General features: G+C 37.4%; 1 protein-coding gene across 2 annotated transcripts in view; it reads left to right on the forward strand.

The window, feature by feature from the left end:
• The window catches only part of LOC309656428 (uncharacterized protein), a 467714-nt gene that overhangs the window by 108767 nt on the left and 344837 nt on the right, over positions 1–14110 (forward strand). The window contains exon 1 of one of the 2 annotated variants that reach the window (XM_082452958.1): positions 10292–12005. The exons of the other annotated variant lie outside the window; for it this stretch is intronic. The gene's annotated coding sequence lies outside the window, so the exon portion shown is untranslated. Of the gene's footprint in view, positions 1–10291; positions 12006–14110 lie in introns of those variants that run through there. 2 annotated transcript variants of the gene reach the window in all.

Below are 14110 nucleotides of genomic sequence, written 5' to 3' on the forward strand. Positions count from 1 at the left end.
AAGCTTCTAAAACTTAGAAACAAGAAAAGTAGTTTTACCACGCAGGATGCTTTTTTTTTTTTTTAGAAATTCACGTTCTTTTATTTATTTATTTATTTATTTATGACTGTGTTGAGTCTTCGTTTCTGTGTGAGGGCTTTCTCTAGTTGCGGCAAGTGGGGACCACTCTTCATCGCGGTGCGCGGGCCTCTCACCATCGCGGCCTCTCTTGTTGCGGAGCACAGGCTCCAGACGCGCAGGCTCAGTAATTGTGGCTCACGGGCCCAGTTGCTCCGTGGCATGTGGGATCTTCCCAGACCAGGGCTCGAACCCGTGTCCCCTGCATTGGCAGGCAGATTCTCAACCACTGCGCCACCAGGGAAGCCCCATGCAGGATGCTTTTGACTACCTTTGCCACCAGTGGCACTATCATTTATTAAACCTCTGTTTCCCAATATTCCACTGAATATTTTACGTACATTATACTTTACGTGCATGGATGGATAGCTCAGCTTGAGGGTAAGTGCATCCACTTAAGCAGTTCAGTTGTGTCGATAGATTTGGGCAAATCTGTTTTCATGAAGGTGCTGAGGATTCCCCTGGAAAACAACTAACCTTATACAAAGAACCAGATATCACATGCCTAACCCAATATCAAGCCTTAGTCATCAGAAAAGAGGAGAGAGGAGAGTTCACTCACTCCTTGAGTGGCTTCTGTGTCACTTGGATTTACGCCTTGCTCATGGACCCTGTCTGGGTCAGGGAGAGAGAGTCAGGTGAGAGTGAGAGAGAATGTGCTCTAAAAGAGCATTTCCACTAAAACCCTGAAGTATTGGTACTCCTCTAATGCAGTGTAACATAAATGAGGGAGAGAGACATGTCCCTTATTTATCACAATCCAACAAATAGTTTTAGCACATTGAGGGAGAAGTGTGTAACAGGTGACTATAGAGCCCTTTGGTGAGAGGTAGCAAATGCTTAAGAAGGGCAGTGGGATCTGCTGGATGTCCCATGATAACTGACTGGATATATTCAGTAGCACTTCTGGAAATTCACTATTACTTCCAGAAAGTTTGGAGGCCAAAAAATGAGTGTATTCCAGGAAAGGCTAAATGGTCATAACAAATGTGTCACTTCTGTTTACAAGCCAGTGATGAGAAGAAGTCCTATAGCCTTGCCTAACAGCATGTAGGCAATATTGGGGAATCATAAAGGGTGGATGCTGTAAGAAACAAGCAGGTGAGGGCAAAAGCTTGTGAAATATACTCTTAATTTGACCTCATTCATTCCCACATACCAGTGAGACCAAGGATAATAGTCTATATACATAATACGTTTATTTAATCCTCATGACAGATTCAGAGAAGTTATGTAACTTACTAGAAGTCACACAGCTGTTTCAGTTCTGCTTGACGCCAAAACTATTTTTTTTTATTATTCCATATTTGCCACAAAGCTATATGCTTTAAAATAACCCCAAACATTTACTAAGTTCCTGCTCCATTCTTCATTATCTCATTTAGTTTTTTTACAACAACCCAGTGAGGTAAGATTGGTATTATCCTCAATTGGCTCAGAGAAGTTAAATAATTTGATCTAAGTCACAAAGCCTGCAAGAAGCGATATGGCTTAAGCCCAGATTTCCTGCCTTCAACTGGAGAGCTATTTCCATTCACTCTTTCACAATTGCACCCAGAAAGGTTAAGAATTTGCCCAGGGTCACACAACTAGCAAGCAATAGACTGGAATTTCAGATCAAATCACACAACTGCCAGTCTCATGCTTTTCGCATCACAACGCCTCTCCTTAGTGATGCAGACACTTCGTTTATACCTATTATTAATGTCATCAATCTCAGGCGGTAAAACTTAGTTCACTGGAAACTACTGGTTCATTCAGTGACTGCTACTCTGGAGAATAATAGCTTATTTCTAATTTAAAACTTTATTTTTCATTTGAATACGTCATTGAACATCTCTAAAGCATAAACTCCTTTGTTCCTCACACTTTGAACAAAAATAACTTTTCCATTAATTGTATTAGACATCAAGTATGCAAGATGAATGCTTAACTCTAACCCATGGGATGTTTTCAAGGCAGAATCTATAAAGAAAAACTCAGTGTCAGTTGACATAAGTTCAGATGGAAAACAGGTGAAAGACTAACAGGAAAAAAGTATTTAAGGGAAATAGATACTAAATACTGACTAAGGATTGAGCACAATTATTTTTTTCTAAATGTGTGTCATGAAAAATGGTAGGAAAGAGATCCTATAGTGAGAATATACTAGGGTGTAGATAGAATCAAAGCAGGGAGGAGAAAACTAGAGAAAGTCAATAGTTGTTTGCATATCAACTAATTTACAGGTTATTTCTCACTGCAAAATCCAGCCCTATGCAGAAAGGGTTTGAGACCTGTCTCAAGTAGATTAAACTTTGTTTATTGGTAAATAGACTGATTTCTGCATACGGGCTCTCAACTACACTCTGTTTAAAAATAGCCTTTAACAACAGAACATATTTCTAAGATGACCCACACTAATCTATCTTCAAATTATTGTGAAAACAAGGGGTGTTTAGATTTAGCTTTCACCATTTTCCCTAAAGGGCAAACAAATGGCTCCAGTCAGAGAGACCATTAAAATGACTGCTTTTAAATCCAAAGTTAATGCAGAGAGCCTACAGCAGGGTCTCAACTCTGGCTACTCTTTTTTTTTTTTTTTTAGCTATGTACAGTCAATTTTAATCTATACTTTAAAACTTCCAATTATTACCATTTAAAATATTTCCTTGGCAGCTAAGTCATCATAAGTGTAAAAGTAAACCAGGAAGTTATCTACTTTGTAATAAATGAAATGTTTGCTGAATAGTAAGGCTATGCTATTTTTGGAGACGTCTATGTTTACATTTAGTTGAAAATCATTATAATTCACTATAATTACTTCACAGTTAAATAACACCATTTAAACTACAAGCTAATAAAAAGGAACGAAATTATTTGTAATGAGGTGGATGGACCTAGAGTCTGTCATACAGAGTGAAGTAAGTCAGAAAGAGAAAAACAAATACCGTATGCTAACGCACATATATGGAATCTAAAAAAACGGTACCGAGGAACCTAGTGGCAGGACAGGAATAAAGATGCAGACGTAGAGAACAAACTTGAGGACTCAGGGGAAAAGGGGAAGGCGGGACGAAGTGAGAGAGTAGTATTGACATATGTACACTACCAAATGTAAAATAGCTAATGGGAAGCAGCTGCATAGCACAGGAAGATCAGCTCGATGTTTTGTGACGACCTAGAAGGGTGGGATAGGGAGGGTGGGAGGGAGGCTCAAGAGGGAGGGGATGGGGGATATATGTATACATATAGCTGATTTGCTTTGTTGTACAGCAGAAACTGACACATTTTAAAGCAGTTATACTCCAATAAAGATATTAAATAAATAAATAAATGAACTACAGGCTAATTTCCACTACTGCCATAGTTAATCACAATTATTTCTTTTTTAAAAATTTATTTTTTTTTTAACTTTTATTTTATATTGGAGTATAGTTGATTAACAATGTTGTGTTAATTTCAGGTGTACAGCAAAGAGTGAATTAACTCAGACAGAAAGACAAATATATGATATTGCCTATGTGTGGAATCTACAAAAAATAATACAAATGAACTTATTTACAAAACAGAAACAGACTCACAGACTTAGAGAACGAACTTATTATGGTTACCAGAGGGGAAGGATAGCAGGGAGGGACAGGTTGGGAGTTTGGGATTGACATGTACACATGGCTATATTTAAAAGGGATAACCAACAAGGACCTACTGTATAGCACAGGGAACTCTGCTCAATATCTGTAATAACTTAAATGGGAAAAAAACTTGAAAAAGAATAGATACTTGTATGTAGATAACTGACTACTCTTTAGAATCGCCTGAGGAACTGTCAATAAACACTGCCAGGTGACCCTCACCCCGCCCCCACAGTCATTCTAACTTAATTGGAGTAGGGGAACCCAAACAACTATGTATGTTTAAAATATTATTCCCAGGTAATCTGACATCTAATCTATAGCCTTCCGCTATCAGTAATGTATGAGTGTACATTTCTTTGAATAATCAGCCAGCCCCCCCAAACAAACACAACACAAGCCCTAACACATGGAAGATTAGCCATGTCATGCTGTGACTGGTTTGAGTTATTATTATGTTTTTAGTTTAATAGTTTAATTATTAGTGTATTCTTAGCAAACGCATATCACGACTGGTGATGAATCACATTTTTAATATGAGAAATCATAACAAGTTGGTGTTAAATCTTTTACCTTAATGAACATGGTAAAAACCTTTTCCATATCTTATTGTTAAGTTTAAAGCTTTGTCTTTAGCAATTTTCTCTGTTCACATCTGTGCACTTCCTTGCACAGGGTTTGATGGCTCTCAGCATGTCTGCTGTCTTTGTTCTTATATTCACCTATTCCTTTGTAATGTGGTAATTAGTTTTAACATAAAAGCCAATCCCGACTAGGAGAGTACTGAGCTATTATTACTACTGGCTAATGTACCGCTGGAAGACCGTGCACAGTAAGCCAGAAAAGTGGTTTTTCTTATGTTCTCTCATTGGTTTATTACTACAATTAAGGAAACCTTGGACAAAATTTAGCTCTTAAGCAGAGAATAGAGGTGGAAAAAAGTAAAGTACATAAAGATGAGAAACAGTGAGTTTTCAGGGAGCAATTACTAAACCTAAGTCATTTTATATCCCAGAAGAGCAGGGTTTCAGCATCCAACCCTGATCCACTGGTGGAGAGGGAGTCTGAAATTCTATATATCGTCTGAAATGACAAGCAAAATAATGTGTGTGTGTATGTGCAGTTTTCGGGAGGTAGACGCCCTTGACCTTTACCAAAGGCTTATGAGTGAGGCATCAACAAATTGATTTGAAGGAAAATTCTCTGCTCAAATCTTCTCTTTCTTACCAGTAACCAATACTGACTCCTTTGACCACTCTTCTCTTAGGATCCCTCTGCTGGTATAAGCCCATAAGTACGTGCTACATTGCTTCAGTGTGTCCTTGCAAGAATTCCTAATTAATGAATATTGGAATCAGGCTTGCCTCTTATGTACAAAGGCCACTAGGGCCAGGATTTTAATTTCCTGAACAACAACTGCTGCAACTTCTCTTCCTTTCCTGCCAACACTGCCTCTAGTGATATTGTTTTCATCTTCTTTTTCCAGACTTTTTCATGTCTACTTGGTTGGTGGGTGGACCTGCTAGCTAGGTGCCATTGAGGCTTAGCACCTACCTAGATCCATGCTCTTCTCCCTTTCTCCATGGAGGGGCAGGTTGACATCCTCTATGAGAGGGCAAGACCTCAGCTCTCCTGAGTGAGTGGGAAGATAGAAAACAGGGTCACCATCTCATTATTTCTTAACACTGCATCAAGGTCTATCCATTTATTTATCCATGGCTCTATTCTTTTGCATGGAGAATTATCTATTTCCTATTTCAGTGCTGTTGGAATGCATTTGTGTGTGTACGTGTGTGTGTGTGTGTGTGTAATTGTGTAGAGGGTGTGGTCTGAGGAATCAGGCTGTAGGAATGGGCCTATGATGCCCTTTCCTGATAATCAATGCTCAAGGCCAGACTGGTTACACAAAGTTCTCTGATATTTAAAGCAAGCTGTTGGCTTCAGCTCTACACATCAGGAGCCTGATGCCATCAACCATGTCAATAACAATTGCTTCTATTTATTGAGACTTACTGCATATAAGGCATATAATTTGTGTTATCTCATTTAATCTCCACAATCGTCCTCTTAGGTCCAATTATTATTCACAGATTATTAACTACAGATAATAAAATAAAGATTTAGTGTAACCAAGTAATTTGGGTGTCATACAACTAGTAACTGGTTGAGTTAGGATTTAAACAGAGGTCTGTCTGACTCTAGAGCCTCATGCTCATCAGTATTAACTCCATGTCATCTGGAAGTATCCAGTCTCTTGGGTAGGTAGATCCACAGTCAGGGAAAGGATACTCATTGTGAGCTTGAAGCCCAGGTAATACGGCATTGGTTATGTATTTCTCACAGATATTTAAGAAGTATTTTCCTGTATCAAAAACACTGAAAGTAACAAGTATTGATATGATCTTAAACATAATCAAAACAACAACAACAACAGCAAACAATATATTTAATCACTTTAGACCTTGAAAACATCTAAATGTCCCCTTCAGAATATCCACAATTATTTATCTGCTCATCACAATTTACAGTGACTTTTTCTCAAGGAACAGATTTTTAAAAATTAAATCTAGGAGACTGGTTCAAGATGGTGGAGAAGAAAGATGTGCCCTCACTCCCTCTTGAGAGAGCACCAGAATCTAACTGCTGAACAGTCATCGATAGGAAGACACTGGAACTCAGCAAAAAAGATACCCCACCTCCAAAGACAAAGGAGAAGCCACAATGAGACAGTAGGAGTGGCGCAATCACAATAAAATCAAATCCCATAACTGCCGGTGGGTGACTCACAAACCGGAGAACACTTATACCACAGAAGTCCACCCACTGGAGTGAAGGGTCTGAGCCCCATGTCAGGCTTCTCAACCTGGGGGTCCGGCAATGGGAGGAGGAATTCCTAGAGAATCAGACTTTGAAGGCTAGCAGGATTTGATTGCAGGACTTCGACAGGACTGGAGGAAACAGAGACTCCACTCTTGGAGGGCAAACACAAAATAGTGTGTGCATTGGGACCCAGGGGAAGGAGCAGTGACCCCATAGGAGACTGAGCCAGACCTACCTCCAAATGTTGGAGGGTCTCCTGCAGAGGAGGGGTGTGGCTTTGTCTCACCATGAGGACAAGGACACTGGCAGAAGAAGTTCTGGGAAGTATTCCTTGGTGTGAGCCCTCCCAGAGTCCGCCATTAGCACCACCAAAGACCACGGGTAGGCTCCAGTGTTGGGTCGCCTCAGGCCAAACAACCAACATGGAGGGAACCCAGCCCCACCCATCAACAGACAAGCAGATTAAAGATTTACTGAGCTCTGCCCACCAGAGCAACACCAAGCTCTACTCACCACCAGTCCCTCCCATCAGGAAGCTTGCACAAGCCTCTTAGATAGCCTTATCGACCAGAGGGCAGACAGCAGAAGCAAGAACTACAATCCTGCAGCCTGTGGAACAAAAACCACATTCACAGAAAGATAGAGAAGATGAAAAGGCAGAGGGCTATGTACCAGATGAAGGTACAAGATAAAACCCCAGGAAAACAACTAAATGAAGTGGAGATAGGCAACCTTCCAGAAAAAGAATTCAGAATAACGATAGAGAAAATGATACAAGACCTTGATAAAAGAATGGAGACAAAGATGGAGAAGATGAAAGAAATGTTTAACAAAAACCTAGAAGAATTAAAGAACAAACAAACAGAGATGAACAATACAATAACTGAAGTGAAAACTACACTAGAAGGAATCAATAGCAGAATAACTGAGGCAGAAGAACAGATAAAGTGACCTGGAAGACAGAATGGTGGAATTCACTGCTGTGGAATGGAATAAAGAAAAAAGAATGAAAAGAAATGAAGACAGGGTCCCAGAAGGAGAAGAGAGAGAGAAAAGTCCTGAGAAAATATTTGAAGAGATTATAGTCGAAAACTTACCTAACATGGGAACGGAAATAGCCACCCAAGTCCAGGAAGCGCAGAGAGTCCCATACAGGATAAACCCAAGGAGAAATATTCCAAGACACATAGTAATCAAATTGACAAAAATTAAAGACAAAGAAAAGTTATTGAAAGCAACAAGGGAAAAACGACAAATAATATACAAGGGAACTCCCATAAGGTTAAAAGCTGATTTCTCAGCAGAAACTCTACAAGCCAGAAGTGAGTGGCATGACATATTTAAAGTGATGAAAGGGAAGAACCTAAAACCAAGACTACTCTACCTGGCAAGGATCTCATTCAGATTCGATGGAGAAATCAAAAACTTCACAGAAAAGCAAAAGCTAAGAGTATTCAGCACCACCAAACCAGCTCTACAACAAAGGCTGAAGGAAATTCTCTAAGTGGAAAACACAAGAGAAGAAAAGGACCTACAAAAACAAGCCCGAAACAATTAAAAAAATGGTAATAGGAACTTACATATCGATAATTACCTTAAACGTGAATGGATTAAATGTTCCAACCAAAACACAAAGGCTCGCTGAATGGATACAAAAACAAGACCCATATATATTCTGTCTACAAGAGACCCACTTCAGACCTAGGGACACATACAGACTGAAAGTGAGGGGATGGAAAAAGATAGTAAATGCAAATGGCAATCAAAAGAAAGCTGGAGTAACAATACTCATATCAGATAAAATAGACTTTAAAATAAAGAATGTTACAAGAGACAAGGAAGGACACTACATAATGATCAAGGGATCAATCCAGAAGAAGATATAACAACTATAAATATATATGCACCCAACATAAGAGCACCTCAATACATAAGGCAACTGCTAACAGCTATAAAAGAGGAAATCGACAGTAACACAATAATAGTGGGGGACTTTAACACCTCACTTACACCAATGGACAGATCATCCAAAATGAAAATAAATAAGGAAACAGAAGCTTTAAATGACACAATAGACCAGATAGATTTAATTGATATTTACAGGACATTCCATCCAAAAACAGCAGATTACACTTTCTTCTCAAGTGTGCATGGAACATTCTCCAGGATAGATCACAGCTTGGGTCACAAATCAAGCCTCAGTAAATTTAAGAAAATTGAAATCATATCAAGCATCTTTTCTGACCACAACGCTATGAGATTAGAAATGAATTACAGGGAAAAAAACGTTAAAAAACACAAACACATGGAGGCTAAACAATACGTTACTAGATAACCAAGAGATCACTGAAGAAATCAAAGAGGAAATCAAAAAATACCTAGAGACATGAGACAATGAAAACACGATGATCCAAAACCTATGGCATGCAGCAAAAGCAGTTCTAAGAGGGAAGTTTACAGCTATACAAGCCTACCTCAAGAAACAAGAAAAATCTCAAATAACCAATCTCACCTTACACCTAAAGGAACTAGAGAAAGAAGAACAAACAAAACCCAAGTTTAGCAGAAAGAAAGAAATCACAAAGATCAGAGCAGAAATAAATGAAATAGAAACAAAGAAAACAATAACAAAGATCAATAAAACTAAAAGCTGGTTATTTGAGAAGATAAACAAAATTAATAAACCATTAGCCAGACTCATCAAGAAAAAGAGGGAGAGGACTCAAATCAATAAAATTAGAAATGAAAAAGGAGAAATTACAACAGACACCACAGAAATATAAAGCATCCCGAGAGACTACTACAAGCAGCACTATGCCAATAAAATGGACAACCTGGAAGAAATGGACAAATTCTTAGAAAGGTATAACCTTCCAAGACTGAACCAGGAAGAAATAGAAAATATAAACAGACCAATCACAAGTAATGAAATCGAAAGTGCGATTAAAAGTCTTCCAACAAAAGTCCAGGATCGGATGGCTTCACAGGTGAATTCTATCAAACATTTAGAGAAGAGCTAACACCCATCCTTCTTAAACTCTTCCAAAAGTTGCAGAGGAAGGAACAGTCCCAAACTCATTCTAAGAGGCCACCATCACCCTGATACCAAAATCAGACAAAGATACTACAAAAAAAAGAAAATTACAGACCAATATCACTGATGAATATAGAGGCAAAAATCCTCAACAAAATACTAGCAAACAGAATCTAGCAACACATTAAAAGGATCATACACCATAGTCAAGTGGGATTTAAGGATTCTTCAATATGCACAAATCAATCAAAGTGATACACCATATTAACAAATTGAAGAATGAAAACCATATGATCATCTCAATAGACGCAGAAAAAGCTTTTGACAAAATTCAACACTATTTATGATAAAAACTCTCCAGAAAGTGGGCATAGAGGGAACCTACCTCCACATAATAAAGGCCATATATGACAAACCTACAGCAAACATCATTCTCAATGGTGAAAAACAGAAAGCATTTCCTCTAAGATCAGGAACAGGACAAGGATTTCCACTCTCACCACTATTATTCAACATAGTTTTGGAAGTCCTAGCCATGGCAATCAGAGAAGAAAAGGAAATAAAAAGAATACAAATTGGAAAAGAAGAAGTGAAACTGTCACTGTTTGCAGATGACATGATACTATATATAGAAAATCCTAAAGATGCCACCAAAAAACTACCAGAGCTAACCAATGAATTTGATAAAGTAGCAGGATACAAAATTAATGCACAGAAATCTCTTGCATTCCTATACACTAATGATGAAAAATCTAGAAGAGAAATTAAGGAAACACTCCCATTTACCATTGCAACAAAAAGAATAAAATACCTAGGAATAAACCTACCTAGGGAGACAAAAGACCTGTATGCAGAAAACTATAAGACACTGATGAAAGAAATGAAAGTTGATACAAACAGATGGAGAGATATACCATGTTCTTGGATTGGAAAAATCAATATTGTGAAGATGACTATACTACCCAAAGCAATCTCCAGATTCAATGCAATCCCCATCAAATTACCAATGGCATTTTTTACAGAACTAGAAGAAAAATCTTAAAATTTGTATGGAGATACAAAAGACCCCAAATAGCCAAAGCAGTCTTGAGGGGAAAAAAAAAAAACAGAGCTGGAGGCATCAGACTCCCTGACTGCAGACTATACTACAAAGCTACAGTAATCAAGACAATACGGCACTGGCACAAACACAGAAATATAGATCAATGGAACAGAATTGAAAGCCCAGGGATAAACCCATGCACGTATGGTCAACTAATCTATGACAAAGGAGGCAAGGATATACAATTGAGAAAAGGCAGTCTCCTTAATAAGTGGTGCTTGGAAAACTGGACAGCTACATGTAAAGAATAAAATTAGAACACTCTCTAACACCATACAAAAAAATAAACTCAAAATGGATTAGAGACCTAAATGTAAGACCGGACACTTTAAAACTATTAGAGGAAAACATAGGAAGAACAGTCTGTGACATAAATCACAGCAAGATCTTTTTTGATCCACCTCCTAGAGAAATGGATATAAAAACAAAAATAAAGAAATGGCACCTAATGAAACATAAAAGCTTTTGCAAAGCAAAGGAAACTACAAACAAGACAAAAAGACATCCCTCAGAATAGGAGAAAATATTTGCAAATGAATCAATGGACAAAGGATTAACCTCCAAAATATATAAACAGCTCATGCAGCTCAATATTAAAAAAACAAACAACCCAAACCAAAAATGGGCAGAAGACTTAAATAGATATTTCTCCAAAGAAGATGTACAGATGGCCAAGAAGCACATGAAAAGCTGCTCAACATCACTAATTATTAGAGAAATGCAAATCAAAGCTACAATGAGGTATCACCTGACACCAGTTAGAATGGCCATCATCAGAAATCTACAAACAACAAATGCTGGAGAGGGTGTGGAGAAAAGGGAACCCTCTTGCACTGTTGGTGGGAATGTAAATTGATACAGCCACTATGGAGAACAGTATGGAGGTTCCTTAAAAAACTAAAAATAGAATTACCATATGATCCAGCAATCCCACTACTGTGCATATACTCAGAGGAAACCATAATTCAACAATACACATGCACCCCAATGTTCATTGCAGCACTATTTACAGTAGCCAGGTCATGGAAGTAACCTAAATGCCCATCGACAGACAAAAGGATAAAGAAGTTGTGGTTCATATATACAATGGAATATTACTCGGCCATAGAAAGGAACGAAATTGGGTCATTTGTAGAGACGTGGATGAATCTAGAGACTGTCATACAAAGTGAAGTAACTCAGAAAGAGAAAAACAAATATTGTATATTAACACATATATGCTGAACCTAGAAAAATGGTACAGATGAACTGGTTTGCAGGGCAGAAATAGAGACACAGATGTAGAGAAGAATTGTATGGACACCAAGGGGGGAAAGTGGTGGTGAGGGTGGTGGTGTGATGAATTGGGAGATTGGGATTGACATGTATACACTAATGTGTATAAAATGGATAACTAATAAGAACCTGCAGTATAAAAATATAAATAAAGAAAAAGAAAAGAAAAAGAAAAAGAAAAAGAAAAATTTTAAAAAACATTAAATCTAATTACACTTTATTTGTTTAATTATCAGAAAATATCAGTATACTATTACTTATCTATATTTAAATATCTGTTTTAAAACTGATTTTTACCTGCCCAGCCATGTTAGACATTATATCCATTTTATCTTAGGATATGATATAAAACTTATGGAATGTCTCTTTACTTTGTTATCTATAAACTGTATTACATATCTGCCACCCGATTGCAAACTTGATCTTCTGCACTCAGTCACGAGGGGATACTAGGCCCCCAAAAAACCTTTTTAGTGATTTTAATATTATAATAATAACTCTCACTAATTTGAATAGTCATTCATCAACTTTTATTTTGTTTCTTTTTTTTTTTTACATTTTCTTCTTTTTTTTTTTTTGGTGTGTGCCAGCCACTCTAGAAGATAGAAGATAAAGGCTTCAGAGTTTTTCTACAGGAAGTCATTGACAGAATTTTTATGCCCCTGGAATATTTCCCAGGAACACTTGATCACCTAGTAAAATTTATGTTAAGAACCATGATACTACTGATCAAAATAAGACATCTAATTACCTAACACACTTTACAATGTCTAGTAAATCCATACTTTTATTATCAATCATTGATGGAAAAAAGAGAAATGTATGTGAAGACTAAGAGACATGAAAAGGACATAAAGTCGTTTCTTGAGAAATCAAGTGGCCTGCCTTATAAACAAGTGATCTTGTTGATACATTAGTGCCCAAACCTATTTATTTCTCTGAAGAAATCATGTTTTCTTCAAATTATATACATGTTTTCATGCTCTAAGCTATGCATGAGGAAATCAGCCCCAAACACAATCTCAGAGTCATCATAAAATAAGAAACTCCTTTTTCTGCTGTGATTTTTAAAAATCTTTCCTGTATTCCTACTTCACTAGAAGAATCATCTTTTTTTGAAGCCTACTTACAATAAAATCTATCTTCTCATTTATGTTGTTAGAATCCTCAAAGACCACTTAAGGAGATTCTGACTATCCCACATGAACAAGGATCAATCAGTACTGAATCACTGGAATTCCATCACTGTACAAAATAACTCTGAAATTATAAGCCTAGAATAGAGCTATGGGTGTTCAACCCTTCATGACAGACTGATTTCTGAAATTATTAGCCTAGAATAGAGCTATGGGTGTTCAACCCTTCATGACAGACTGATTACTGCCTTCACACTTCTGGAATAGAGTCACAGCCTATATTCCTACAAATACCCAACAATTTAAATAATTACACCTATGAGCTCTTTTCTGAAAGTTTGCCCCATAAGTCCTTTATCATAAGCATCAGCAATCTGTTAAAAATCCATGGTTTCTGCTCCTTGTTCTGTTGTTATAGCAACCATCATACCATAGACATATGCAAAGAAAAGAACACTACCTAACAAGTAACATCAAATTGTCGTGACAATTGCTATGTTAAATACAAAATGGCAAACCAATTTCTAACTGCTGAAGCATAAAATCAAGGTACAACCATACTTTCAGATCTCTTTTAGCAAATATGTATAATGGTGATGGTGGTAGTGTTGGTAGTAAGTGATGGGATGGATGGGAAAGCAGAGTTTGGAAGAGATAAGAGAAGAACATATTAGACACTTATGTAAAATGAGTTTGTGCAAAAGTTAATATTCAGTGTTAATTGAGACCATCCAGGCATTGAAAGACTACTAATTATAAAGTGAGTAGCTCCTATGCAAATATAAATTATGAGATCTGTGTTTTACCCATCTAATAAAAAACTCACCTCTTTTGTGCATCTTTCAGTTTGAAGAGATGTTTGTAAAATATCCCTTATGGCTAGTCTGATGAGTTATTCCACTAAAGCTAGGAAAACCTTAATGTGGCTCCCTAGGGTTCTAGAGCAAGATCATGCCATGAGCAGGGGAGAATTACACGCCATTCAGAAAACAGCTCTTGGCATGCTACCAGG

Source organism: Balaenoptera physalus, assembly GCF_965194825.1.
Source record: "Balaenoptera physalus genome assembly, chromosome: 1".
Taxonomy (NCBI): domain Eukaryota; kingdom Metazoa; phylum Chordata; class Mammalia; order Artiodactyla; family Balaenopteridae; genus Balaenoptera; species Balaenoptera physalus.